The sequence below is a fragment of the Corvus cornix genome, chromosome 15 (assembly GCF_000738735.6).
Source record: "Corvus cornix cornix isolate S_Up_H32 chromosome 15, ASM73873v5, whole genome shotgun sequence".
NCBI lineage: Eukaryota > Metazoa > Chordata > Aves > Passeriformes > Corvidae > Corvus > Corvus cornix.
The window spans coordinates 8437310-8465237 of NC_046345.1; the positions used below are offsets into that span (position 1 = coordinate 8437310).

General features: G+C 42.7%; 2 long non-coding RNA genes across 2 annotated transcripts; one reads left to right on the forward strand and one right to left on the reverse strand.

Moving 5' to 3' along the window:
• The first annotated feature begins 358 nt into the window (after window positions 1-358).
• On the forward strand, window positions 359-6084 carry LOC109144441. Its single transcript, XR_002045217.3, has 2 exons — window positions 359-1026; window positions 1577-6084. It is a non-coding gene; the product is annotated as an uncharacterized LOC109144441 (long non-coding RNA).
• Window positions 697-27604, reverse strand: LOC109144442. The gene is made up of 3 exons (XR_002045218.2): window positions 27479-27604; window positions 25110-25190; window positions 697-769 (listed from the first exon to the last, which is right to left on the reverse strand). It is a non-coding gene; the product is annotated as an uncharacterized LOC109144442 (long non-coding RNA).
• Between the last annotated feature and the right edge of the window lie 324 nt (window positions 27605-27928).

The window sequence follows — 27928 nt, forward strand, 5'->3', positions numbered from 1 at the left end:
CCCGGCTCGGCTCGGCTCGGCCCGGCTCGGCTCGGCCCGGCCCGGCCCGGCCCGGCTCGGCTCGGCCCGGCCCGGCTCGGCTCGGCCCGGCTCGGCCCGGCTCGGCCCGGCTCGGCTCGGCCCGGCCCGGCCCGGCTCGGCTCGGCCCGGCTCGGCTCGGCCCGGCCCGGCTCGGCTCGGCCCGGCCCGGCCCGGCCCGGCTCGGCCCGGCTCGGCTCGGCTCGGCCCGGCTCGGCTCGGCCCGGCTCGGCTCGGCCCGGCTCGGCCCGGCCCGGCCCGGCCCGGCTCGGCCCGGCCCGGCCCGGCTCGGCTCGGCCCGGCTCGGCCCGGCCCGGCCCGGCCCGGCTCGATTCGGCCCGACTCGGGTCCCGGCCACCCTGAGGTCTCTGTGGTGCCTTTTCTCCGAGTGCCTTTTCAATCCCCAGTCACTGATTTATAAGTATTGCTGTGCCTTTTTGTATTTACTGTGCATCCCCCAAATTCGGTACCATCTTCTTCGCCGGGAAAGAGACAACCACTTGTAGTTACAGGTTTTCCAAACAGGCCCATATCCTCTTCAGAGCCCTTCATAACCTCTATTTCTTAGTTTCTTCAAATACTCCGAAGGGAGAGGGGAGGGCGTTTTCAGAAGAGGCATCTGACCACAGAACCATCCTCAGCTCCGCTGGTGTCTGATGAAACCACCCTTGGCCTTACCTCACCTTAACCAGCCCAGTCCAGCCTCGCCCCCTGCTTCCAGCGTCCTGCCGCGATCTCCGAGAGAAAAGTGCTGTGGACGAGGAGAAAATCCACTGTCACTACTAGTCAAGATTGTCATTTGCCGCGTGCTTTTTAGCCCTTCAATGGGAGCTCTTAGCGTAGCTGCTGCCAAGCTCTGATCCTCCCCAGCTGAGGAGCAGTTCATAGTCTCACCACAGAATCCAGCATCAGGAATCCTCAGGTATCCAAGACACAGGGCTGGCAGATATGGCATGGGACATAAGTTACTACATCACATCTAAAATGCCACCAGACGTCTGTGTTCAGGTACCTGACTTGCTCCCTAAAACATTCTCCATTGGCCCAGTGTACTCAGGAATATTACTCCAGGACTGCTGCATGTGTGGCCTCAATTCCCCTTTCCCCCACACTTGTGTCAGTTCATGTTCTCTCTTGATCTAACACTTGTTCTACAGAACAAGTTACCAAAAGAAGTTCTGAGCTCTAAAATAAACTTTACAGACTCAGACAACCTGAAAAGGAAATGTTGTGGTTATTACAGCAGGCTTTCAAAAACTTGTAAGAATGCAACAGTAATTTTTAATTACGAGGCACAGGATTATACTCTTAAAATTGGTCCTTGAATAAGCTATTTGCTAATGAGTATTTGCATTAATACAGTGCTTATTGCTACAAAACTCAATCAACATTTGTTAATGAAATAAGCTCTACAGCACCTACAGGAATCACCTTTATCGTCACCTACTTCATATGCATATTATGAAATAGTTTGTAAATAGGTATTAAATATATTTGATGATCACAATAACTTTATTCTGTTAGATATGTAAAGATCTTTGCATTCATTTTACTCCAGGAAAATGGAACCAGCGGAAACTGAAAGAGGCAGACCCTCCTGGGGAAGCAGTGGAGAGATGCGAAGCGAGCCTGTGCTGACCGGGTGGAGAGGTTACACACGCGCCAGGCACGCACAGGTTGTGGGAAACCAGAAGCTGCAGAGACTGTCTGAGGATTCTTGATGTGCTGCTGAAGTGGGGTGCTGGTGATGAAGATTTAAAACTGCTGACATCTGATAAAAGAGCTAGTTCAGATTCTATGATTGTGAAATGTAGAAATACCTAAATCTGATACCATGGTAACTTGGAAGAAGAATTCTTACAACTGATTATCCAGATGTCTACAAATATGAAAAACAAGCTGCTTCAGATACTATCCTGATTTCTTTACTTGCCAAAACTCTATTTATATCTTCAGCTCATCTTTATTTGACTGCATAATTTTCCAATATTTACCACATATCTTCGCAGATTCTCTAAAGATTTTTTTCCCCAAAATACAATTATTTGGGCCCTCATCTATACTGCATTGAGACACAGAGGCACCAAACACCAGAGAGTACTAGAAGCACCACAGGGAATTCTGAAATTACCATCTGTAGTTTTAATCCATGAATTTAGAGCTTGTAAGAGAGTGTCAGAACTAGCTGGGATAATTATAAGATAATCCACATTTCCTTTAACAAGACAAAAATACCACCCACACTATAACTAACAACAGCCCAGCCAGCTCTTAAGAAATTGGTGTTGAGTGTAGCTGTTCTCACAAATTGACACTTAATGTTGAAATGGTTTATTACAGCAGAGTGTTTGAGAAGTTTACACAGAACTGGGCACATTTCACACACCTGCTGCCAGTACCCTGGATCCTTCCAGTGCCTGGGTCAGGCTCGATCCAGAGCAGATCTGATGGTGCCAACACATGCATCTTGTGGATGACCAAGGACTGTGCAGTTGTACTCCCAGTGCTAGATCTCACCTGGATGCCAGTTACTTAGTCAGGACACACTGTTACATAATCCTGGAGAAGCAGCAGGAATTTCTTCAGAGACAGAATTTCATCAATTATACCTCATACTCTTCTGTCAGCAGCAAAACCCAGGCCATTCGTTACATTGCTTGGAAGATGGTTCTGCATTTTTAAACTTGCCTTTTGGTGCGGTTTCTAGGTCGTATCCATTATTTTACTTGACAGTTAAGAGTGTCCAGAATGTGGGTTTTAGTGCTTATCCTGTCATATCTTCAAAAGACTGGACACTATACTTATGCCTGCCCTCTGCCACAGAGAACTTTCTATCACATTTCCACTGTTTTAAGCAACATAACTGTTCCACTTCTAAAAAAGAAATTGTGCAAACAGACTTTGTGAACAAGTGAGCCACAAGAGCCCAACCATTGAAAACTTTAGAAAAGATTCTCCTGGCTACTTTACTGTTATGGAATGGCCATCTGAAAGAAAACAAAAAAACCTCATGAAAACTGAAAGGAAGAGAAAAGAATAAGAAAAATTTGGTTGCTGTATGAAAACTTGGTACCTCCCCATTGTGCTTATAAGAGGAACAGGTCACTACACCACAAGAACAGCACAACAGAACTAGGGAAGGTAAAGAGAAGGGCAGATGTGGTGATCAAGAGAGTGCAACAGTGACATACTAAGAGAGACTAAAGTGGCTGGGGCTCTTCCACCTGCAGGAGAGGCGGCTGAGAAAATATGATCAAGGCTTATGACATCATAAAGGCAGTGGCTGAGTATGAAGCTGTTATTTGTCAGCCTGGAACAAAGGTGCACACACAGAGGCTGATCAGGCATTACAAACAGCCCAAAGACAGGGCCTTTTTTCACAGCAGGTAATTAATGTTTGGAACTCCCTACCACAGGCTGTAGCAAAGGCAACTGTCAGCAGGTTCAAAAAGAAACTAGTCAAACTGGGTAACAGGTCTATACATGGATTAAAAAGAGAATAGGCATGGAATAACCATCTAACATCTCCAGTTGATGCCTGGTCATAATTATGGATGCTTGGAAGTGTGAGGTGACAGACTGTTGGCTTGCATGGTGGTCCCTAAATAAAGCATCCTCTACTGCCATGGACAAGGAGAAAGGGGTGGGATAGGTAGACCTCTGTTCTGGTCCAGCTGGACACTCCAGACATTCAGGATTCCTTTGATATGATGGTTTCCAGAATATAGACAGAATTCAGATTTCAAATGGGTTCCAATACCTTGAAAATACATCAAAGGGACCTGTAATCCACAAGGGCAAAATTAATCTCTAGGAGCAAGGTAAAAGGTAAAAAGATAAGATGAAAAAATAATTAATGCCTTAAATAATTATATGCCTCTCCATTGGAGTTGTTAAATCTAAAATGGTTAAAAAAAAAAAGACATAATTTATTGTTCTGTTGACAATCCTCCATCCTTATTTCTGGCCAACAATTTTAAGTTTTTATGTAGGTTTTCTTGTCTCTTCAGTGTCTTAGATCTCTAATGACAAGCATTTTAAAGCAATCAATTATGTATGATGATTGTCATCTGACATTTGTTCTGTCTGGTAAGTATCCATTATAGAATTATAAACTCATTGTCTTCCTCCTGCATTTTGTGTGTCATGAATGTTATTAAAGTGATTCTGTCCTATACAGATGCCTTTCCCCTTGAACGCAGTGTTTCCTAACTTTATAAAAATCTAAATGCATTAAGTCCCCCTTTGATTCTGGACACTGGTCTAGAGACAGAGAGGGTGTCAAATGTACAAAGTATTACAACAATAATACTGTGAACTTTATGCTGCTTTCTATTCATGCTTCGTTAGCTTCTATCAGCCTGAACCAGAGACAGGTCCCATGGTACTAGAAACTCTGAATATCACAGTGAAAAAGACCATTTCTCTCTGAAAAAAAACCTGAGCAGCTGTGACAGTCAGGGACTATCACCCCCAGAATGCCCTAAAGGGGCTGGAGGGACTATGGAGTGTTCTTCAAAATAACTGGCTTGGAGGGAGGGAAGCTCTCTGGAAGCATGGCAGGAGGCAAAGCAGCACAAGCACAAGGACACTAAACTGCTTCTACTGCCCAGCAACTGGAAGAAAGATCCAGGTAATGACACCAGACCATTTTCAAGGCAATTAGGTCTTGGCTTCTTTCAGATGAGGCCACTGAGACACAGGAATCAGTAAGAAACAAGTGTTCCTTAATTCTAGAGTCTCCAAGACAAGAGGCTACAAAATTTAGAGTGTTCTTAGCTCCACATGGCTATGACCCTTTTGATGGACCTAAGGAGCACCCTGAAGCAGAGCTTCCTCTAACTACTGGAGAAGTGGCTTAGAGATTTTGAGACTTGGATGAGGATGGTTGATTTGAGGGAGAGCTGACAGATGGCACATCCCTCTAATGTGATAGAAGTTTCAAAGGATGACATGGTAACAACCTAGCCTCCATAGCCAAGTGAGCTCTTGCAGAATGCAGATCATGAAGTGAGATTTTGCAGCAGAAGCATGAGCAATGGAGGAAAAAGGGATGGTCTTGACAGAGGAATCTGTGTCACTGTGTTGGCTGATAGACCAGGAGATACAGAGATTCCTTTTAATCATGTGTCAGTACCTTATCCAAGAAATCTCACTCTAGTCAAACAATTTACAAGAAGTATAGCTGTTGGCAGGGAGCCTCCACTTGTGCTGGCTGTGTACATACCAAATGTGGTTTCTATAGCCAGAGAGTCAGCTCAGAGACTCAAGCAGTGATTGAAGACTTGGATTTTAAATAGTCAGACCTACCAAATTCTACTTCAAAGTGTAGTATAAAAAGGAAATTCATGTTAGAGGCAACACACCATCCTAGTAGGGAGAGACTTCCAAAGAGCTCCAAAATGTTTAACACTTAGGAGCATCACCCTGTTTGAACAGAGGTCACTTGGATGCCAAGCAGCAATTACTTACGTGCTGTGTACCCTAAGGAAAGGTACATGCAGAGGTCTACTGGTCTGTGTTCTAAAGCTTGCAACCCAACCCTCAGCAATGAGCAAAAGTGGAAGTGTGACCTCAAGATGTGAAATGACACATTAACCAAGAGCAGCAGGAGCGAAACCCAGCACCAGTGGGATTTGTTACTCCATCAGTTACATCATCAGTGAACGTTTTGTATATCAGCTGATAACAAGGACGGTTAATGCCGGAAGATCTTCCAAAGGACTGGGGTAAAGGGTGGCTCACAGCTAAATTATATGTGGAGTATTTTAAAATAAGTGAACATTCAAATATTTGAATTAAATAACATTATTTAATATGATTATTTGTTTAGACCAGTGGAAGGTTTACTGGTTTTTAAAGCATTGTTGGTTTTTGTATCTATCTCATTGTTTGTTTTGAGATACAAATGTGTTTAGTGTTTGGTTCTTGTAAACATGGATGTTGGAGATGGCTTTCTTGTGATACAGGCTTACTTAAAGCAACATATTTCTTGTATTTTTTCATAATTTACTTTTAAACCCACTATTTAGTGAAGGATAAACTAATAAAACCTTACTAGAGTTATCTTGCCCTTGCACTGTGTTTAGTTTCACAGTTAACTCATGAATTAATCTCTTTGATGAGAAGGGGATTTTTCAGATATAAAGTGATAAGGTCTAGTGTGGGTTCTACTAATTTGTGGGGAGAAGCCAGTCTGTCCCTCCCAGATGTGGGGACACTTGTGAGCCAGTGTCATCGTGCACTGGTTTGGCTTCTGGCCTGCCTGTACGAGTACCCAAAGACCTATCAGTAATTTAGAAGGTGCTTTTAAAATGTTTTCAATTTGTGAGCCTTAGGTGGTTTTACAGCGAGGTACAGAATACAGGAGACTTCACCTTACTACTGGCATAAAACTGCTCCTTGGTATTCCCTGAGGATGTGTCAGAGATAGTCCCTGTTTATCAAGAAGGGGAAAAGGAACAGTCGCTCCCAGAGCACACGCAGGGAGCAGTTTCCGAGGCTGACTCGGGGCTGTGGGGACACCATTAGGTGGCAGCAGAGCCCGGGGAACGAGCCCCCCGCGTCCCTCGAGTCCGGCCGTGCCCCGAATGTCCCTTCTCTCCTCCACGGCCCCAGCGTCGCCTTCAGGGAATTTTAAAAAGAAACTTTTAAAGCAAAACACATGCTCTTCATCAATGTGATACATTGCAGCTCTTCTTACAGCATATAAACTCTAGAGAGTTTCCAGTCCTTCAAATACTTTGATACTTCCCCCTGTTTCTACTAATATGTTTAGCCCCTTGAGAACACAGGTCTGCAAAATGACCAGGCTGAATGGCTCTGCCAGACACACACACAACAATCCACAGGGTGGTCACAAGGTAATCCCAGGAACTGGAGCCCACACACTCGTGCTTGCCCCACTGCAAGAAATGCTCTTTCACAGCAAAGCTGACACAGGTTGGATGCACGATGGGTGCTCTCCTCTACTCTTAGGTCAGTTTGATGGAGCAGACCCTGTGGAATAACATAACATTAACCCAAGTCTAGTTTTATAATTCCAGTATTTCAAACCTCCAATATTGTTCTAACCAAGAAAAAGCAGCAGTGTCATCCACTGAAGGGGATATACTTTGCTATGACTTTTACCCCTGACCTTTCCCACACAGCACATTTCATTCCTGTGACCCAGGCACAACTGTTAAGCTGTCACATCCATGCAGAAGCGGGACTTAGAGCTGGCATTAGCAACTTGCTGCTTATTCATAGAGTCAGGACAGTGACAAGAAGACAGATCCCCAAAGTAAGGATCCAGCCCTTCAAGCTGGCAAATTTAGAGCATGCTGGTTAGCAAAGGGATTAATTTGTATTAGTTATTTGTCTTCTTCATGGTGTTCAGTGGATATGCCTTTACTCCTTATTGCCTGGAGGTAGAGATGTGATAAACATCGTTTGGCAGGGAAAGTTTAGATTGGATCTTCTTACAAAAAATCACTAAAGAAAATAAATCCTTATGTCACGTATTTCCCCCACATGACCAAAAGCACGTCCCCGGTCCAAATGGCATTTCCCATTCTGTAATGGGTTCAATTCTGGCTATGTGCAAAGGGACAAATACCTCCAGCCCCTGTCTCCATGGGTGCCTGTCCAGTCACAGGGAGCCCATCCTTTCACGTGTTAAAACAAGAGAGTAACACATACAACAGTCAAACCACAAGTGGACTTCTGTCCACATGATGAAGAAAGCAGTGGAGTGAGTCAGAGGAATTGTTCTGCCACCTTGGATCTGGCTCCCAGTCCATGATTTTTCACACTTGCTTTATTTAAAGGATCTTTTCTATAACAGGTGGAATAGCAGTGTTTCTCAGGTGTTAACTGTTCCATCTGCATTCCCCAACGCCCCTTCAGAAAAACAGAGCAGTGGCAGAAGTATTGCCAGAGCAAGAGATGACTGTCAGCTTCTGCTGTCTCTTCTCATAATTCCCAGAGATTCAATTATTAAAAATTTAAGAATACTTTATGTTTTAAGTCACCTTAATTTCTAGTTCTTTATCACTATACATTGTTATCATTTTCCTTCAGATCATACTAGCGACTTCAGAAAGCTCCAGCAAAACAGTGTCTATAACTGATCTGTGAAACCCCAGGATCAAGAAGTTGTTATTTTTTTATTAATGGTATCCATCTCGAAGTAAGAAGAAATGAAGAAAGTTCTTAATGCTTCAAATGATCAAATGACAAAGTAGGAAACCATCTAAGTTTTAAATCAAGCTCATCAAACATGATCTCTGAAAGGGCTCCCAGGTGACAAGAAACATGGCGAAGACCAAAATAATTTTTCAGCAGCATTTACATTGTATTCGATATTGCAAAATAGCTCTCCAAACTCTTAACAGAATTCTCCATTGCTTACCTTACCCTACTAAAGAAAGACAAAGAACCCAGGGAGAACAGAGCTTCCATGGCTTATGGCTTTTAGAAATTACCTGCTAAGTGTGTAATTTTAAAGTGATTGTCTTCCATTAGGGCTACAGTAAACAGCATGGTGGAAAATTCTATCTGATTAGCTTTTCTAATGAGCTGCAGGAGGTTGTGGAGGCCAGAGCTGTAGAATCTTAAACATTTCATCACTGATTACAAACCTGCCTCTGAATTAATCAGATAATGAAGTGCATAGATTTAATGAACCTTATGCTGATCAACAAATTATCAGTGATCCTTGCAGATTTTTGGCAGGCTAAAAACCTTTTTTATAAGATTTCCTAAAGTAGAAAGTTTATAAAAAGCATGTGCTCTATATATAGTTTTTAATGCAATAACCAGTAGGTATAAACTTCATAATTTACACAATTATTTAATTTACAGTGTGTTTAAGTTTCTGTTGGGACTCCAGGGGGGCTGTTATTATCACAGATGCAGTTTAATTGAGACAGCAACAATTAAAGATGAGCTAAATCTTGAGAACTTTTAACTACAGTCTCACTGGAACAAGTGGAGCTCTGACTCTGGAAATGAGAGAACAGGTTTTAGACATTGCAAATATTGGTACTGTGTGCAAGTTCAAGTTCCTAAACACAAACCATTCCTTTTGGTAGAACTACTCCCCATGCCAGCACTAAACTGCTTCTGCCCTGGCCTCCTGGTGTCCACCCTGCATTGTTCCCTCTCCAGCCATTTCTTTCCCCTCCACGTTTCGTTCCTGTTGCTAGAGTTTAATGACACATTTCCATTTTGCAGAACAACTGGCCAGCTCCCCAAGCCATTGTCCCTGGCTGGGCAGGAGAACAAAACAAGTGGATCCCACTGGACACAACCCCACATTTGCCCTGTGCTGTGCCTAGCCAGCCTGGGGCCTGCTCCCTGTGAGACACAGGCCTTCAAGGCACAGCCAGAAATGGGCTCACTTGCTCTTTCTCCTGAATTTTGGAATGTTCTGCTCTTTTCCTTTTCTGCTTAGTCACCAACTTAATACTCACTGAAAGATCAAAGTTATTACTGTTAAATATACTGCTCTTGGCTACTGACAGATCCGGAGTATGGACTAGATAGACCTTTGCTCTGATCCAGGATGGCATGTCTTAAGTTCCTATTATCATTGAAAATTTACTTTCCCCAAAGGGATGTGCTTGTAGAAGTCCATCTATCAAGTGATTCATGAGAAGTGGACATAAAAGAGAACTGAATATGACTAACTGAATACATTAAAAAAATTAAACAAGTATCCCTGGCAAAGGAATACTTGAAAGATCTTAAACAAAAACACTAAGAACTTGAATTTGTCACCTCTTTAGCCTCTGTTTTGCATTTAAAATGGTTGCACCTTTGATGAAACATTTTTTTAATGTTATGTATTGCCCTTTTCTTATAAAAACATATGTGGCTTTTCCTTTCTATCTCAGTTGTTTTGGATTAAAGAAGAAGAGGCAATTACAGCAATATCAAAGAATGAGACAGAGGCAATCGCATGGATCAAATTATTATCTCATTGAAATCCAGGGGCCTGTTACTTGCAAGTTCAGTCAGACCAGGATTCATCCTCAGTGCCTGGAACAGTGGCAAATTAGTTTTAATCTTTGCACATTTCTCATCTGTGCCCAATATGATTTATCCTGCAATGCTAGGTTCTTGGTATTTGTCTGGATGGCTTTTAATAAAGATTGAATAAAAGTCCCAAACTTTTTTTGTAAAGTAAATTTTGTAAGAAATTTCATTTTTATTTCAATTACCAACTTCAAATGTTCAGAGTCACTGTGAAAGTAGAGCAGAATGACAGACTTTTGAAAGTATTTTTACAAAGTTTGCTGCTGAGTAGTGGGGATAAGCTGGATTTTATGGCACTAACCATTTTACACATTATTCCCAATATCAGTGTGTATCTTTCAAGTGGTGCCATTTGTGTTTTGTAAACAGGTATCATTGTGATTCTCATGGGGCACAGATCAGCCAATAGATATGTGAGAGGTAGAATGGCACAACACTGACACTCTCATTAAATAATCAGATAATCTCATTTTTCTGCCAACTGCAGATAAAGCATTGCTTACTGTGGGTTTGAGGGTGACACGTGTTTCTAAAATGTCTTTTTATAATCACAACTTTGAACATCAATTGTCTCATTGCTTTGGAGTTTTCATGAAAGGCTTAATTCATAATGTTAGAAACCTAGACCTTACCAGTTTCAGGAGATAAGGATATATATTTGGAAACAGGAGATTGTGTTTATCCTCAGGAAATATCCACACATTCAGAAATGAAGCCCCGCTATTTAATGTAGTACCCTTTGCTATAAATTAGCCCACTATATCTTATCCTGTGTTAGTGTACCTAAGGAGTGAGGATTTTAAAATACAAATATAAAATAGAAACACCATTTACATTTTTGGAGTCTTGCAGCTTCCCTCACTACTTTTCTAAATTTAATGAAGACTGTTCTTTCAGCCTTTCCTTGCAGGTCATGTTTTCTCAGTTTCTTAGCACTTAGGTCTCCCTCTCTCTCTCTGCCTCCCCCTTTTGCTCTTTTCAGACTGCAGAGTCCAGATGAGATCCAGCAATCTGGCCCGAGTCTCACAAGTGCTCAGTTGAGCAGAGCAGCCACTCCCTATTTCCATATGTGCCTTTTGCAGACACATTCAGTCTGGGATCGATGACAACTCTTTATGCCATGCAGCTACTGACCAAGAGGAAAAATCATTCTTGATTTTCAGCTGATTAAATGGCTGAGGGTTACCAAATCTCCATGTGTGCCAGTGCTGAGCAGGCTCGGCGCCATTCCAGCTGTGGGCTATGTTAAGAAGGCAGCCCAGAGAGGTTTGTTTGCTAAAGCATCATGATGGGTCAAAGAAAGTTCTTGGCAGGCAACACAAGCTCTTGGGTCAGATGTTATGCAGTCCTCTTTTATATCTTGTCTTTTAAGTATAAAATTCTTGTGAAGTTCTTCAATAACAAAATTTCAGTTGCTCTTCTATGTGTTCTTCCAATGTCTGAAAATCTACAGGCTGAAAATCTAGGTGCTTTTGTTTACAGATGCTTGAATTCACATATTTGCTATTGAAAGTTATTGCCCATCCATTTAACAAATCTAAAATTTCCACATGGCTCCCACATTCCCGCACCTCAAGGTCCTTCAGGGCACACAGCTAAAATTAGATGGGAAGTCTGAAAATGGTGTAGACAGATACTGCATTTATCTGTGAGAGTAAATCTTTAAACAATGGAAGATACGCAGAAAACTAATGGGTCAATGTATATTTGTTATATGAAGCTGAGAATTCAGGAAAGCCTATAAAGTTGTTTTTCTTTGTAATTTTCTCTATTTTTCCTATGTCTGTAGAGAAAGTGTTTTGGGGAATTCAGTGGGCATTCACAAGCAAACTATTGCTATGCAAGTGGATTAGAATGTGGGTGAGGCTTTAAATAGAATAGAATAGATGATAGAATAAACAGGAATAGAGTAGAAAAGAAGAAAAATAGAGCAGTTTATAATAATAATACATGCATGGAGAGGGCTAAATTCACTGCTGGCATCAGTTGCTCTAACTCTCTTGATTTGAATTAATTTCTGTCCATTTACTCCAACCTGACCAGATGTGCTGGCCAAGTACATTTAAAAGCTTCCAGAGTATCTGGTCACACAATTGAGGACTCTCTAGATTAAGTGCCTGTACAGATTTGAGTGACCCAACCACCACACACTCACCAATCATGCAGGCTTGCTGGCACCTTGGACCTGTGGCTGCTTTCTGAGTTGTACAGAACTGTGAAGGCTGCAAGTCAAATCTACTTTAGCTGAGCAAAGCGCCTTGGATGCCAATTTTTGAATGTATAGCTCTATAAATCTCAGTATAGCCTTTTGAACTGTATATTATTATAGAACTGTGGGAAATCCCTTTTGGGAGAGAAGTGGCACAGTTGATATTTATCACTACAAAATCTATTGCAACACACTGTCTCTTTCCTTTGAAATAAAAGGCTTTGAATTACAGATGATCAACTATATTCACACCCCAAGCGAAACCTGAATATTTCTGGCATTTTGCCAGTATCGGCTTGGGTGTGAAATATTTGACATTTTGCATTAATTTTTTACAGTAATAAAAGCGTTTTCTCAGCTAAAATCTCCTTTGCCATCCAGGAAGTGCCACTGGGTTTGCAGCTACTCCAGACTCCTACTCAGTAAATCTATGTCCCATGACTGAAGGGAACTGTTGTCCTGGGCATTGAGCTACCTGACCACATACAGATGCCACCATGGTACAGTCATTGACCCCACCTATAATTTGACAGGTTAGCAATAAGCAATACTTTGGGATATATTTTGATAAAGGTAATTGCATTAATCTATGCACGTGACCAGTGGAACAAGGCTGCTGTACATTCTGTGTGCAATGTGGCTGAGTTAGCACTGGCACAGGCATCTTACCTCAGCACTTCCAAAATCTCTAGCTCTGCAACCTGAATGTAGCATTAACTTATCTTCCTCTCTCATATATTGACATTTCTTTCCTTTGGGGAAGGAGGCATAAGATTTTAATGAACTGAGAAAGAAGATGTTAACCTTGTAAGAGGGATCAGTCACAGAGTGAGTTCTGAGTTCATCTCTAACACCAGTGGTCATATGAATATTGCTGCTAACAGGGCCAGTACTCCTCTCTCCAGGAGATGAGCAGTCACCCCACTAAACCCCACTTGGTACAGTTTTGGGAACAGAGGCTGGCCAATCTGTGAGGACTCATGGAGCAAAGCCTGACGGATTTCAGACCACTGAGCTGCCCAACTCCTGCTGAGGTGCAGTGAGGGAACAGATCACTCCAACTCTGCAGGACCCTCCTGAGAAAGCAGACCTGTCAGTCCTTTGACCAGTACTTCCAATGTCTCAACCAAACTGTTTTAGCTGTAATTAAATAGAAATAGAAAGGAGGAATAAATATTTCTCTCCCTGCCACAACAGTCACTTCTAGCATTCAATTAATCTCCAAATAGAGATCTGCCACTTGGAATTTCACAGGAGAGAAAGAATGCTGCCAGTTGTGGATATGAATTTTTACAAGGAAACACTTGCAAGTATGAAGTTTAGGCTCTCACTTGTGGCTCATGTAAAGACAGCTACCCTGGGCTTGATTTACAAAGGCATGAAAGCCCCTCATGATGCAAACAGAAACCCAAGACTCTTGACCCTCTAAAGCCATGATCTGAACAGAAGTTTTGTGCTTAAATTGCTTAGAAGAATTTGTAATCACTTTAGGACTTCTATCCTCTTCCTATAGGTGAATCAGGAATGGCTTCATATTTCAAATGCTCTCTTACTTGAAAGGAGTAAATAACTGAGTTTTGCCTCTGTAAACAGGAAAAATTGCACTATGAGACACAGTCCCATGAGATCTCCAAGCTATGTGAGCTTCCCTTCTGGTCAGGGGACACTGACACTGTCAACAGCAGAATTGCAGTCTGCAAAAGTTTTGCATTTGGATGCTCCCCAACTTCCATGTAACCCTATTCTACAATTACATTTCTAACAAAAAATAATTGAAAAAAAGTGTAAAAAGAAAAGTCCCTATACCTTAAAGGTGTTTAATTCTATGATAATGGATCTATATAGGCATCTGCTGGCCAGAAGAATTCCCTGCTCATTTATGATGTTAAGGGTTGGGATACGTGACCTAGTGGGCAGGAAATTAGGCACACACACAACTTATCTTCTTTCTGATTCACACAGAAACAGGATAAAGAAAAGCTTGTGGTGGAGGGGAAGAGGATGGAGCAAGAGGGAATGAGAGACAGAATGATCACAGTTGTTCCAGCTCCTCATCACATTGTTTTTATCCATGACCACCTCCAGCGACAGATGCTTTGCATGGGCTGAGGATGCTTTGGGAGAGCCCTGGCCTGTATGAAGAACCAGGGGCATGTGATACTCAAATGAGAACAAAAGGCACTGTGAAACCCATGTACACTCCATGCTGCCTGAAATACTGAAAGCCACTTTTTAGGAGACAATTTACAGAAAAATAAAAAAGTTTACAAACTGGTTTATGAGACAGTTAAATGATTCTTGAGGGGGGGTCTTTATAATTGAATTATAAGAACAAAAGAAATCTGAGGAGCAGGCAGAGGCCTTAAGGCCCTACATACTTGACCTCATTTGGTTTAATTGCACTGCTGGCTCTCTCACTGTAACCTTCACTTGGACAACAGTCTCTGGAAATCATTTAAACTCCTTGCTTCAGTTGCCTTTGCTAGTAATTTAGTCAATAATTTTATTACCTCTTTGGTAAGATAGCTCTGAGTGCCCCAGTCTTTAATTAAAAACCTCTTAGGTTTGAATCTTTTAGTAATATGAACATATTTATCCAAGATCTTTATCAGAACCTTCTATAAATTTTATAACTTTCTCCTAATCATCTTGAGGATACTGTTTTCCACTGTGGATGAACCCAGGTCCCCTTGCAATGTCCCTCTGTCTGGAGCAGGGCGCAGAGCCGAGGGCAGGCTGAGCTCTGCAGAGCTCCTGGGGCAGCAGTGAGCTGCCAGTGGGAGGGTGGCCAGGGCAGCAGGCAGCAGGGACAGCAGAGAAGTGCCTGCAGCTGGGGCTGAGTGGGGCCAAGGGAGGTACCACAGCACTGGGAATCGCTGTGCTACCCCTGCCACGTTTGTTACTATAGCCAGGGGCTAACAGGGTGCAGATTTTGTCTTCCTGTGTGCTGCTAGTGGCTATAGAAACATTGATGCCACAGTCCCCAGGACTTTTGCCTTCCTTTGTACATAGCAAGTGTTAAATTTGAAGCAAGCCCTTCCTGAAAGTCTTAGCTTCAGACTGACTTTTTCATATCTGCCCTCCATTACCTTCTTTATGTTTAATATTTAGGTCATTTCTTTTTAAATCAGGTCCTGTTCTTCAGGAGGGTTTCTGTTCAGCCAGTGACCTTCCTGAATCACAAATTCAGTGCCACATGATTTCAAATCCAGTGATTGGAAGTGAATGCTTGCAAAGCTGGAAATAGTCATTCCTCTTCTGAACATGCCTGTGATGTTCAGTTTTCTGGAAGCAGAGCAAAGGCTAACAATGAAATGGGCACCATTAAGACACTAAAAGTCCTGGTAAACTGATTCTATCAGGGCTCAGTGCTGCTGTGAGAGGGCTGTGGAAGATGGTCATCTTGGGAGCAGGTTTTGGAAACACTTGGGTCTGATCCTGGCCTGTCTCATGTTCTGAATCTTTATACAAAGTGTGTTCCCCGTGGTCCCTAGGCAGGCCTGTTCAGCCCAGCTGTAAGGATGGAGTTCCTCCAGTGAGGCCTGCCAAGGAAGCTCAAGCCTCCTTGCCACAATACTCAGAGGTGGCAATTTTTTCACCTGTCCATAGACTTCCAGCTTCCTCTCAGGGCAGGATCCACCCAGGCAGACCTGCAGAGGATTTCTTGAAGGCTACAGCACCCAGCAGCAGGCTACTCTGGCTCCTCACTGCCTGCAGGCAATGGGAATGCTCAGCAGTTCCCTGTGGAGGTTCTCCAGGGCTGGAGGAAGCCTCCTTGCACCTCCGTTCCCACATCAAATTTGAGAACAACCTCCTTCCTACCATCAGAAGTTCAGCCAGCTCTCTCATAGGGAAGATCCTGAGCCCTAGTGCTGGCTGTCACACTGTCCTCCAGCCCCAGGATAAGGCACAACCTTCCTGCCTCAGTTTCCCTTTCTGCAAAATTAGGGTAATTGTGGTGGACACCTCAAGGGGGAGGGGGTTCAGAGAAATTAATGAACTCTTTGTAAAGTGCTTTGAATATGAATACTGCTGTGGATAGTAAGTGCTAACTATCAATTATTAAGTGGGAGCCAGGTTTCAGGAGCTTTATTTCAGGGAAAGGTTAAGGAAGTGTAATAGCAGAAGACATGTAATGAAGCTCAGCACTGCCCCGTAGCACTGGCTATGAAAAGCTAATATCCACAGCAAAATTCCAGCTCCGTAGACTATGCAGAGTATTTTGCTCTGCTGCTATAATGATGACACTTAGAATTAGACCAACATAACCTAGAGAGCTCTGGGGACTCATCATCTCTGAGATTTCACTTAATTATTGGCAAACTCTGTCATTTAGTATCCCAAGCAGGCTGCGCTATGTATAACCAACACATCTAATTTGATTTCATCTTGAATTGCTCCTATGAGTGGTCTTGAATGGAACCGCATCTGGTATCTTGGCAACGTCCCTTCTTCTCTTGGAGAGAGCTGTCCTTGAATCTATAAAATGGATCTCTTACGGCAGGGGGGTGAGTGTGCACGTGTGGTGGGGGGGAACCCTCTGGGAGCACACAAAGGGAGGCTTGGCTTACATGCGCATTTGGCATGTTTAGGTTTTCAATACTTTTTTTACAGATAAATTATATCCATGAATCTTGGTGTAAATATTTTTTTTTTGAGCTAGGGCAGTGGATTTAAGAAGCACTTAGGACACTCCATCCTTAATTGAAGCTTTCAAGAAGGAATTGGTTGCTGGTTTGTATGGACAAAACATTATTGCTTTCCTCTCTGTGATATAAAATTAGAGGGGAGGGTGGGGGATCAAGTGTACATTTCAAGGAGAAAAGCACACTGATCATGAAAGTATAGTCAGAAGGTGATTTTTCTGTGTAACCTGATGGGGTTCAGAATTCTGGCATGTAGGACATAAGGATCACTCAGCTTCCCACTAACTCAGGATTTTCCTGTCCAGCCAGCCCTCCCTCCTGGCAGCTGGCTTGTGAAGAGGAAAAATCACCCCCAATTTTCATGTGCAGCATAGAAATGAGAGACAATTCGCATCTCATTTCCTTCTTCAGGGTTTTGGATCTTACAGTTTACATGGGGACATGCCCAGGTGAAAGAATGAGTGGTTTCCACAGAGGATGTGTATTCCACTGTGCTCATGGGGGAAATGTTCAGATAGAGCATATACATACATACGTGTGCCACAGTTTCAGTAACTTCTCTCAATTTCGATTACTCTCTGATAAAACCACATTTTCTGAATTACAGGAACTTATTTGTCACTTAAGACTTGTTGTTCCCTTTTGCTACAGCAAACTTAAATCACTGCAGTTATTCCAGGAACTGCAGTATCCTACTGGTCAATAAGACCCAATCCTGTAACGCTGGAAGCACAAGGACTCTTGTTCTATGTTTCCAGAGGAGGAGTATCTTACATTTGTGATATAAACTGCCACAGGGAATACTCTCCCTTTGCGTCATAAATTGAACATCCTTAGGAGTCATGTTTCAGAAGAAGTATGGTCCTTCCAGCTGTGAAAGACAGAAGCATGTCAGGAAGAAGCTCAGGATGAAAATGAACTAACAGTTCAGGGTTTTTTTATGCTCTGGAACTCAGAAAGTGACACTTTTTTCAGTCTTCTTTTGGTCATTCCCAGACTACCAAGTTAAAATTTCAGGAGGACTAAAATACAGATTAGAACCTTGAACACTACCAACGACTTGGTAACTTGGTTAACTACTTGCTTACTTGACAAACTGATATTCACAGAACTTTTTATTTTCCCACAGGAGGATCCAGTCTTTCCCTATTCAAAAGAAAGTTGTGGTCATTTCTTGTTTTAAAGACAGACCTTTTACCAGCACCTAGGATTGCACAAACTGTTTATTTGCAATGATAGTGTCTATTTACTCCTTTATCTTGCTCAGTTCTCTCCAGCACAGTGAAACCACAGTACCACACGCACTTGTGAATATACTGTGTTTGAGCGGTTAAAGTACATTCATCAGCTCTAATAAAGTGCTCAGTGCTTCCTGGATGTACAGGATATGAATCACATAATGTGAAGAAGATGACCACATAGCATCCTCATTACTGAGCTGGATTAACGCTCTGCTGCCTGCAGAGCAGCTGTGCTGGTGTGTTACTCTGCACATTTCAACAGACTGAGCAAAGGGATGGAGATGGATGCAATCCTCTCCTTAGGCACACAGGAGTTAATTATGAAAAGGTGTGATTTTTGATTGGTATTTTCTTGTGTAATGACATTCCTGACTTAACATGGCTTTGTTCTGACTGTTCCTCCCAGTAACAGCATGATTTCAAGTACAGAGTGATAATTGCTATTGATATTTGCACTTCAAGTTTGGTCAGATGGAGGAACTTTTATGACCTTACAAATAAATGGAGAAAAAAAAATTATGCTAACATCAGGATATTTTTGGTGATTAATAAGGGGAGCAATGCTTGGAATCAGGATGGAGTTGGCAGTGCTGCTGGGAGATCTCCAAGTAACCTCACTGCAGCAGAGTTCCTGCAGCCTGAGAGCAACACTGAGTGGGACACTTGCAGTTTGTGCACTGGTTCCGCTACACTTCAACAAAGCTGGACTAACTAGCAAAGAAAACATTTATAAGTATCTATGAAAATGAGTGATGTCAGGATAAAACTAATCAGAACAAAGGGACTTGTGCCTATTTTAAAGTATAAGTGGATCTGGTTTTAATTGCTTTTTTGAAAACTTTTGCTCAACGTGAGCCTTCCTTCAATTTAGAGAGTAAAATACAATTTTTGGTTACTATTAATATTCAAACCATTGCTGGCACTGTGCAATGGAACAGCTTTTTTAAAAAAATTCCAAGGCAGTCCTTTGATTAAAAAAAATGATGACTGTCTGACTAGATAATCTCTTAGGGTCTCTGCCAGCCTTATGGTTCCATGATTTGTCATCACTCTGGAAAGGTCTCTGCTCTCATTCCTATCTGTGTAGCTGCACTGTCTTCATTTTACACAAAGAAGTGATGTGGAGAGGCTGAAGTAGCTTGCCAAGAACCAAAAGGGGATCAGTGATCAAATCAGGGCAGAACTCAGGCTTTGTCTTTTCCTCTGGATAACCAACGAGCACGGCCTCTGACAGAACTGCTCAGTTGTCGGAGCTACCTTATCTACAGACCTTGGTGCCTGATCCTTCCAGTCAAATGCCCATTCCACAAACAATTGTTTCTATTAATTTCTTTAGCAGTCCTTCATCCTCCTTCTTCCTTCCCATCTTTTTCCTAATTCCATCTCTTCATGCACCCATGACATCACCTGCATGCCTTCCCAGGCCTCCATTGCCACTCTGTTCTCCAGGTCAGTATTCCCATCACTTCCTTCCCAATGGCTTTGATTTGTGGGAAAGGAAAAAAGGCTGAAGAAGAAGACTCAGACTGTGCTGGTCTTACCATAAACTGAAGCTTATGAAAACTCCCATGAAAGAATTTAACACAGAATTACCAGGAAATGCCAGGAACGTTTCAGACTCCCTCCTCCCTGTCACCAACAGGTACAACATGCCAATGCATATGACACGCTCACAGCCACAAGACTGCAGAGTTCCTGTCCTTATTTAAATCAAACCTGCAACAAGCCCTCAGTATTTGGCTTCCAAGAAAAATGAGGACGGTACAGTCATTTTTGTCTGTCTGTTCCTTGTCCCAGTAATATTTCAACTGGATGGCCAGTTTCTAGGAAAATGTTTCAAAGCTATTAAGATCCCACATGTTTCATGAAAGTGAGTGTCTGGACAGAAGATGAAAGCCTTTGCCATAAAAAGTTCTTATGCCTCTTAACAAAGATCTGGAAGAGGATGCGTGGTTGCCCATCCTGCTCTGAGTTAGGCTCAAATATCTACATTTTCCTCAGTGAACAATTTTTGAGTCTGAGTCTATTCTGGAAAGCCTCTAGCAAGGGGATGCCTCATTACCTCCTGACCAACACAGAACTGCCACCTAAGCTTTTCCTCCACACCCTGCTGTCACATCAGCTTGGTATGGAACACAGTTTTAGGGAAATGTAAAAAAATAAGGAAAATAGAAAAAGGAAAATACTTCTGGGTAACAATGACAATATCAGCTCTGTATCCTGATACAGACAGCACAGCAGCTGTCTATAGAGGCAGATCCTTTCAAAATTTAAAAGACTATTTGGAGAAATCAGTCCCAATAGTCCCATAAGCACAGATCAAAACACAGCAGTGCTGGATGTTGCCAATTCGTTGCTGACAATGCTTTGTGTCACTACCCTCATTTAGGAACATGAGATGGAAAACACAGTCCTAATACCTACTTATCTCCAATAGCCTCTGCCCCTTGTTCGTTTCATTTTTGGTATAAATCTACACTACACGCCATATCCTTTTGTGAGAGCCAGGGACCGGGGGCTAAATGTATATGAATATCACCCAGACGCAGCCCTTAGCCTTGAATGCAGGCCGGGAAGCATCACTGCAGTTTGAAATGCCAAACGCCATCTCCGTTCCAGCCCTGCCCAGGGCACAGCGGTGCTGAGCGCTCACGGGCACCGGGGCCGCACACCGAGCTCGCCCTGTGGCCACCGAGTGCCACGGCCCCAGCGCGGCCCGGCCCCTGCGGAACCCAGCAGAGGGCACTCCTAAACAAGCGCCAGGAGAGGCTCTCCCGGGGCAAAGATCTCGCTCCAGCGTGGTTCAAGGACTGGCCAGCTCGCCTTTCACACACACAGGGGCATCCAGAGCGGAAATCCTGACAGAAAATCCTGAACTTTAGGGGAAAAAAGCAGAGACATTCGCTGGCGCTTTGCTCCCCCGATGAGTGTTTGGTTTGCCAGGGGAAAAAGTGATAGTTTTCCACATCCTCCAACGCATGGCTATGGCTCCGAATGCAGTATTTCCGCCAGGTTTTCTGGCAGTGCCTAAGAGCTAGGGGTTGTATTTCAACATGTATTAAAAAGAAAGAATACAGGGAGGGGCAAAAATCTTGTTTTAATGGGAAGGGAGAAGGCAAATATGGGATCTGCAGTCTTTGCTTTTCTTTACATTTTGTGCAAACTGGTCTCTTACTGGTTAATCTTCCCCTGTGGCTGCCATCCTGCCAGACCAGCTCATGTTGCCCTTCCAACCACACTGCAGTGAAAAGGAGGTTTAAAAATCCATCAGCACTCACAGAATGCATTCAGCAGTGCTGCTCAGTCCCCCCTGCCCTCATCAATAGCTCCTGCACTTTGCACATTACGTGGGCCACAACTGTGCCAGGATAATTAGGAAGTACTGAGAGGGTTTAGTTCTGGCTTTCCTATTTTGGAGCTGTCCTTTTCTCTGCTTTCAACTGCTTATTTTATTTACTCTATGCTGAATACTCTGTCCCTTGACCTTTCACCTTTCCAGGAAAGTTTCTTCAGGATTTTGCCAAACATGCCAGGGTAGGGCAGAGGCTGAGCCGGGAGGAAGTCAGGCCTTGCCTTTTCTTCCCAGCACGCAGGCTCTGAAGTGTGCTAGCTCACAGTAAATCTTGCTGCCACTTGCCAATGGGCACACATAAACATCACAGCAAAGGTGTAAGAAAGGCTTTGTTAAACCTTTTGGGAAATAGGATGCCATTTAGAAGTTAATCCCAAAGATTCAGGGAGAGTTGGAGCCAGCAGAAGAGTGTGGGAAAGTGTATGAGAGGCACTTTTATTTCTGAATCCAGCCAGATTTTATATCTGCAAGAAGAATTGAAAAACTTCTCTTCCCCTCGTCCACAGGAGAGAAGTGACAGGTATTAAAAAAACCTCAGCTGACTTTGGGGAAACAAAGGCACTAAGAATCAACTCTACATACGTTCCTTTGGCTTCAGGTTTAAGTTAAAATCACTTCTTTCTATCAGTAGGTTTGGTTCTCATTTAAGTTACAGCAATGTTTATTGTGGCTCAGCCTGGCTGCACAAAGGCTTGTCCATCTATTGCTGGGTGGTTAAGTTCTCAAGTTTTGAATTCTTGCAGGTGATTCAAGGAAATAAGATTTAGAGGCTTTAAAAAAAATTATTACTTGTAAGAGACAGACAGATTGCAAACAAAGGGCTGGTTCCTGCTCCTGTTGAAGGCATGGAGTTGAGGCACCAAAGTTCATTCCTGACTGCCTTAGGTGTTCAGGGAGAAAGAAAGAAGTAAGAGAGAGCTGTAAGGTTAAAAGCAAGCACTGACTTGCTATAAGACCTTCATGATTATCTCTGAGGGGAGAAACATAGCTTGTAAAAAAAATTATAAGAGGATAACTGCACCTTCTCCTTCATGAAAATGAGCAAATTCCAGAATGTTTCTTCTGCCTGCTATGCGATTTGCTTCAGCTTCATTTCACATGCTGTCTCACACAATAGCCTCTGGGGATCCTCAGGGAAAAAAAATTTAGCTGCCTCACCTTCTATGCCCATCTCCTGCCTTCCTGCAAGAAAATTATTTGCTTCTTCCCTAACAAACTAGTTTCAGTTGTCACTGTAGGTAAGGTTATGTCAACACTTCTATTATAAACTCCTCTTGTCAGGAATTTACAAGTCGGCTGTAAAAATTCTCTTTGCACTTAATTCTGGCAGAGATGAAGAAGCCCCAGGAGCACATTTCAAAAAAAAAAAAATCAACATTTACATATCAGATTTTAACACTTTCCAAGAAATGAATACTTCAATGATAATGCAGACACTGTATGACCAGACAAAGACCTAAACGAATGGGTCCAGTCAGGGAGGGAATCCTCTACTGAAATGGGCACCTTGGGGTGCCCTGCACACCAGTGCTGCAAATATGGAAATGTCACTCTAAGTGCTACCAGATGAGTAAGAACAAAAGTGCCCTGGAAAAACCTCATCTACTTACATTGCAATGATAAAATGCAAGCCATCCTGTTTAGCAAGGGATACATCCTGTCTGTCATACCAAGAAGTTGAGTTTAATGTTTGAAAGTTTCACAGAAGTTGAGGAAGGGTTTTTTAAATCTGTCTAAAGTATTTATCTCACCTTCATCCTCATCTGAGCACCTCATAACCACCAGCACATTTAGCTTTCCTAGTGCATTACTGCTGTTTATTTTCATTTCAGAAACAGAACAGTGATATGGAGAGAGGTTAAATGATTTGCCCAAGGTCACAGAAGACAAGCCTCTGCTCTGGGAAAGGCACTTGCCCATGTCTGTGATCCACCCCAGCAGATTGTCCATCCTCTCATGGCTTGCTAAGGGGTAAGAGCAATTCCTCGTCCTTAGTACAGCTGTGAGCCTGCCGTTCCTTTTCTCTTCCCTGGGCCAGTACTTGGCAGGATTGAACAGTTACTGGCTTCATTCTCAACCCCCACTGCCACCCTTGTTTTTTACGGGTCTAAGAGGAACCTGAAAAGGTCTGATTTTGGATCTGAGGAAGCATAGAGCCTGAATTCTTTGTGTATTGGAAATGTTGCTGCTTAGAGGCTGAAACAGAGACAGGCCAGGATTTGCTGCGTACACAGAGGTGTGTGCTTTTACATTCTGTCCAGTCTCATATTGAAAAGGAGGAGTACATGGCACGAAGCTAAACTCTGGAAGTCTTGAGAGAAAGAAAGGGGAAGGCTAGGAGAAGGAAAAAGAAGACAGAGAATAAGCAGTAAGTGTTTTTAATACAGCCTTTAGTTCATTTTCAAATGCTATAGGAAATCAACAACTGAAAGAAATTATAATAATCCAGTTAGAACTAGTGCAGCTTCAATAAGACCACATTTTTAAAAGTATGATTCCAGCTCTCTAAACTCTTCCACATATTTAATGCATGCAAATATCTACACTCATGTGTACGACTCTGCAAAGTTATGTTTGCAGCCTTGCAAACCACATTTTAAACAAAGACTCAGATCTGCATCTTTTCCCTCCCTTTAACAGTTCCAGTACACGCACAAGGAGTGCTGCTTCCTCTGGTGACACCAAGCAGAACATGCACTAACCTGGGACACCCCAGGCCCAGTTCAGAGTGAACAACAGTGTCAGTCTGCCAAGGAAAGGACCAAATTCTGTGGAACAGAACAGGCCCAAGAAGCGCAAAAGGAATTTACAAAGCAAGATTTTCTGTAATATGGTCCATTGGCTTTTGATAATAAAAAACACATTGTAAATGGCCAAGAAATTAATCTTTAAAAGGCAGCTGTAGCCCATGTGTATTAACTATTTTTCAAAGACATTTCCTCTGGATTTTTGTTACCTTCTTTAATACATGTTTCCAGCCAGTAGAGATGTTATGCTCTGTGGGTGAAATATAATATGCATTTTTAAAACATTTATAAATATGTATACACCCTATGGATTCACACGGCACTGTAGGAGCTGTCTTCTGGTCTGCAGTCTTTAAAAATTAATTACAAATATACTAAGGTGTACGTTCAACACAATGCATGGGGATTTAGCCACATAAATTTCATTAAGGCTGATGAGAGGTGTGCAGCTAAAGCCCTGCATATCAAGACATCATGCATAAAGAAAAGCCTGTCTAATTATGTATTTACTTATTAAACCAGAACAGCTCTGAATGGCATGCATGTTTATCTAATTTTATTTATTCCTTTTCAAAACAAATGAAATGCACACAAAAGCACGCATGTGCGCACACACCCCCCCCATATTCTGCAGAACATAGAATTTTTTAATTTGATATGCTAATATGTTGAAAACTCAATTAAAATTATTCTTCAGCTATTGTTATTTTCTGTAACAAGCGAGATTAAAACATCCCTTGAGGTCACAAACTAGGAACATGTAAATAACCCGACTATGTGGAATGGCACTTTTGTGGTAATAAAGGCATTGGTGGCACATTTTAGTAGAGTTGCAATTGTGACTCAAAGCTGGGAAATTCTCACTTCACCTACCTCGTTTCCTCAGCTCTCACTTTTGTCATCATAAAACTTCTTTCCTCTTCTTAACAGTGGGGCATGTAGAGGGCACACAGCCTGCATTAAGGGAAAGCCTTGGGTTTAGCACATGCATGTGGGTAGAAACTGGGTGTTTCTCATTAGTTGTCTTAATTTCTGGACAGGAAGGAATGCATTTCATAAATTGTTTATTTTCTTCTCTAGATTACAAGTGGGTTCCTTTACTGAATGGCTCCAACATGTGTTTGCTGCCAAGTTCAGGATCCGAAGATGTTGCTCCCAATGTCTCTTCTGAACACTTCAATGCCATCTACTAGATCATTGTGTTAGGGGCCAAGTTAAGGCCAGCAGGGTAAAGGCAATTTATAACCCACATAGTGACATCAGTCTAACCTAGCAACCTCCCTAGCAACACTGCCAAAGCATCACAATGTGGCCCCCATAGCTCAGATGATATGAAGATAGCAGCATTGTTAGGGTGGGAGGTTGCCACTTTGGCCTAGCAACAAATAACAGCCTGACCTTGGGATCTATTGAATGCTGAGAAGCCAAGCAGAACAGAGGGAGAACCACCAAATGAAAACCCAAGGGTTCCTGTCTATTTCTTTTATGTAACCTAAACAAATTCTTCAGAGGAAAATACGGCAATCCTTCCAGACACGCTGCATGCTTATATATTCAACATTGCTTTTCCACATGGCTTGTTAAGAGCTGAACAGCTTTTACATTGTGGTTCGGAAATCATAAAACCTGTGTGCAGAAAAAGGATGAATAAAGAAATCACTACAGCCGATTCAGAGTGGTGACAAACAGGCTGTGTGTTGCTGTTAAAGTGCACTGATGTGAGGACTCCCAGCCCCAGGTATCGCACAGGGTAATCAGCGAGCCTCACACACACTGGGCTTTGGGCTCACCCAAGAAATCCAGCTGTAACCAGCTTACATGCAGCATTTTGTCACTGAAAATAATGAAATGGATATAAATCACACCCCTCCTTCCTTCTCTTTCTTCTTGTTGCCCATTCAGATAAGCCCCTTCTCCACGCCATTGTGCCAGCTCTGCACAGGCAGCTGCCAAAGCAAGGTAACACTTCTCTCTCCCAGATACACGTCAAGACTAGGGCATCCTCTAAAGATGCTGAGGAGTTGGACCTGACCTGCTTGATGTTTCTGGTTTCTAGCAATGATCCCATACTCCTGGTGTTTGTAAGTGAATACCACTTACAGCGTCTTGACAGTTATAGTGATTCAAAGACAACTGAGAGAAACAAATGGCAACTATGGAAAAACTAAGTGATGCATTTGTTTCTGTACTGGTGGCCCTGAGCCAGTGTATGGTGCTGGAGGTCACCTGATGCTGAGCTTCCAGACACCATATGGCCTTAAGAAAATACAAAACAGTATTAGCCCAGCAGTTCCTAGGAGAATCATAACCCTTGGAATTCCAAAGCTATCCTGTACAGTGACCACTTCTAAGACCAACCAGTGGGGATAAGTCACCTCCCCCTTCCTGTTTGCTGGCTTTAAGCTACCAGCTGGCCAGTGAAGGGAAGCTCAAATTGCAGCTGCCTTCACCCTCTTTAGCTGTCAAGATAAACAGATGACTTTGGTTTGCAGCAACAGAACATGGAATATATATTTTCAAAACCGTAATTTCTCTTGAAATTTCAAGGAAACATGCTTTCACATATGTGTGGCTCTGCATGTGGGTGTGTGAATACACACACACTTTTATATAATTACATATTTTTAGCAGGTTTTTTTAAAATTTCTTTTCATTCCTTCAATTTTTGTGCATTGTTTCCCCCTTGTATAACACTCAGTATCACTTCCAGTTTATAACTTCTCTTGAGAGAGGAGCCACAAGCCACAAATAGCCAATAGTCTACTTGCAGCAGCCTTTTACAAAGGGCTTGATAGAGCTGAACTGGACATGGTCTGTCTGTCCTGCTGTCACTGCTGCTGTAACCACAATTGTCATGTGGGTAACATGAAGTCAGGGGCAATTTATCTTACAAAACCTTAGTGCAAGTTTCATCACAGAACACAGCATCTGCCCATTAGCTCCATTTCTATTTTCAGCCAAGACTGTGACACATTCAAAGTCATTGTATGAAGTGTGTGAAAGTTTACTCCTTTAGATCTTTCTTAAATTATAAGCTTTAAGTACATTGAAAAATAGTGAGTATTGGGAGAAACCTCTCATGTGTTAGTGCCACTTCCTTCATTCCATACTTTTTCAAACTCAAACCGGCCAGCTGTAAGCTTTTTTACCTCCTTGACCTTCCCATAACAGCCCTTGCTGGAGATGTGTGTATCCAAATGGTGAAGTGGAGGTTCCAGTGGTATCCAAAGCAGTGTACCTACCTCCCTATGATGCAGATGTGCTGGAAATCCCACAGACATGAAGGAAAAGGAAATTTCAGCTTCTCAAAGTGCTTCCCAGCCGCACTGCTCTGTCTCCTTCTGCTGCCATCTCTGCCCTATGGTCTCCTTCAGAGGTTAACTTCCAAACTGTAAAAGAATGGGAGGAGAATGGGAATGGGGATGAATTCTTATGAACTGACCATATGACTTTCTCCATGCATTTCCTGCTAAGCTTCTTGGAAAGTGCTGATAATTTTTCTCTAGTCCTAATGTTGGCCACAGGTTTCCCCCCAGGGCTCCACATCAGTGTGAGCCCTCTTTCCTTTTTCCATGTAATTTCCTTCCCTCTTTGAACCATACATCCTAGACGAGGGACGGGAGCAGGGTGGGGAAGTAACTCCTCCACACAGGGCTGCCAGAGAACGAATGGTCAATACTGGCTGTGTGTCT